Here is a 2549-nt window from a genome sequence, read left to right as displayed (position 1 = left end):
TCTCTAGTCTCTCCTCATAGGGCTTGGTCTGCAAACCCTTAACCATACGAATGGCCCTTCTCTGGACCGTCTCCAGGATATCCACATCCCTCTTGAAGCGCGGTGCCCAGAATTGCACGCAGTATTCCAACTGCGGTCTGACCAGCGCCCAATAGAGGGGAAGTATGACCTCTTTGGATCTGTTCGTCATGCATCTGCTGATGCACGATAAAGTGCCATTAGCTTTTCTGATGGCTTCATCACACTGCTGACTCATGTTCATCTTGGAGTCCACTAGGACTCCAAGATCCCTTTCCACTTCCGTGCCACCCAGCAGGTCATTTCCTAGGCAGTAGGTGTGCTGGACATTTTTCCTCCCTAGGTGCAGCACTTTGCATTTCTCCTTGTTGAACTGCATTGTTGTTTTCTGCCCACTTGTCCAACCTATCCAGGTCTGCTTGCAGCTGTTCCCTGCCCTCTGGCGTGTCCACTTCTCCCCATAGCTTTGTGTCATCTGCAAACTTGGACAGAGTACACTTCACTCCCTTGTCCAAGTCGCTGATGAAGACATTAAAGAGTATCGGTCCAAGGACTGAGCCCTGCAGGACCCCACTGCCCACACCCTTCCAGGTCAAAACCGACCCATCCACCATGACTCTCTGGGTGCGACCCTCTAGCCAATTCGCCACCCACCGGACTGTGTAGTCACCTCTAGCCAACTAGAACTGCTGCTGCCACAAAACCAGACTGGAAAATGGTATCCCCTCATGGGTATGGCATTTACTAGCCCTCAGGATCTCTGCTCTCTTTTTTAAAATATACTCCCCTTACAAATATGTGGGAATTCTGATGTTGTGTTGAAAGCTCACTCTTTTCTGCACCTCCCCTCCAAATTTCTGCCTACACCTTTCAATTTTAAGCTAGATTCTTTTTCTCTATATCAGAGGTCAGCAACCTATAGCCCATGGGCTCAATTCAGCCCAAAAAGCAATTGGCTTGGGCCTGTGAAGCCAAAACATCTGTGGTAATTCAGCAGCAGGACATCTGCAGCAATTCTACAACAGGCTGACACTAAGGGTGTGGACTGTCAGCTCACCTTCAGAGCTAGCTATCTCCATTAAAGTGGCCCACTGCTCCAAAAGGTTACTCACTCTTGTACTACATACCAGTGATACTCAACCTTGCAGTCCCCTGATGAGTGGCACTGGGCCAGTCTGAAGACTGGGTCACTTGTGGGATTGGTGCCTACAGGGCTGGGCTCTGCAGCACCTACAATAAGGCCAGGCCTGATCTAGCACACAGGGTTATGCTACCAGGCCAGCCAAGTTCCCTATGGGTCCAGAAGTTTGGCAGCAGGGAAGCAATAATTAATGCTGCCACCACTCCCCTGCTACCAAATTTCTGGACCTATGGGGAGCCCAGTGGGCCAGATGACACAACAAATACTATTATCCTTACATGAGAGACACACCTGTAAGTAGTGGAGGGGAGGAGAGATGACAGAGTTGCTGGAAGCTGGCCAACTCCAGATTATGCAAGCAGCAGAGAAAGGGAGAAGTCACCAAGAAAGCCACCCTCTCTTGAATCCTTCCCAAATTGCCTCCATTTAGAACAATGGATGTTCAAAACAGTACATATTTGTGAGGTCATTGACAATAGAAACAAAGATAAAATATTGAGACCCAAAGTTTCACAGCAATTCATTTGTTATTTATATTCACTATTCCACATACCGAGCTCCCCAGAGTCTGCTGCACGTTTGTCTGTTTCCCTCCAACATCACATATCCAGAAGATACCGAGAAAGAACTCCACTTACAGCTGTTGTGTTAATACTCAGCATCTTATTTTTGTTACACTTTCCCCAGTTTCACATGCATGCTAAAGAGAAATACCAAATATCATGCTTATGCCTAAGTGCTAAGCTGATACTTTTAGAAGACCAAAGCCTCAAGTTTACCTGCTGAAATGATGTAGGCAGTCAAATTATCCTCATTCCTTCATGCCATTCTATTAACATGCTGTGCTATGACCTGAAAGGATTGCCTCAAAGGGCGAGGTGTGTGAAATGGGTCCTTTTAATCACTTGAATTGTTCATTTAATCACTGGCCTCTGACTGACATACAAAAGGTACACATAAGATACTACTGTGCAATATGGACAAACTAGCCAATTGCCAGTCAAGAATGACAGAGGAGGAGGGGCGAGTGGAGATGGAGCACCACCACCAATAGCCCCACGCACTCCACCCCGTGGCGCCACTGCCTCCCAGGGATGGGGTGGGGGGGAAGCTTGCATGCAGCAGCCACAGCCACCACCCAGAGCCCCACACTGTCACTGCTGTGCGCCCAGCCATGCACAACCTCCTCCCCCTGGCTCTCCTCCCTCCTGGTTGTTGTCAGGGCCCAGTGGCGGCGGGGCACCACCACTGTGCCCCCCGTCCCCTTCCCTCCCTGCCGGCTTTTGTTAGCGCCTGGCAGCAGCAGCGAAGTCAGAGCTGGGGGCTGGGCGAGCGCTGTACCACCAAAACCCCACGCTGCCACCTCCAAGAAGCAGGGCTGGGGAAGGGG

General features: G+C 50.0%; 1 protein-coding gene across 4 annotated transcripts in view; it reads right to left on the bottom strand.

The window, feature by feature from the left end:
- Positions 1-2549, bottom strand: part of SEC24C (SEC24 homolog C, COPII coat complex component) — a 60285-nt gene that overhangs the window by 46217 nt on the left and 11519 nt on the right. The gene's annotated exons all lie outside the window — the stretch shown is intronic.

Source organism: Alligator sinensis, unplaced genomic scaffold (genome assembly GCF_000455745.1).
Source record: "Alligator sinensis unplaced genomic scaffold, ASM45574v1 scaffold109_1, whole genome shotgun sequence".
Lineage (NCBI taxonomy): Eukaryota > Metazoa > Chordata > Crocodylia > Alligatoridae > Alligator > Alligator sinensis.
Note: the sequence above shows the minus strand (reverse complement) of the source record. Positions and strands in the feature narration are given on the sequence as shown.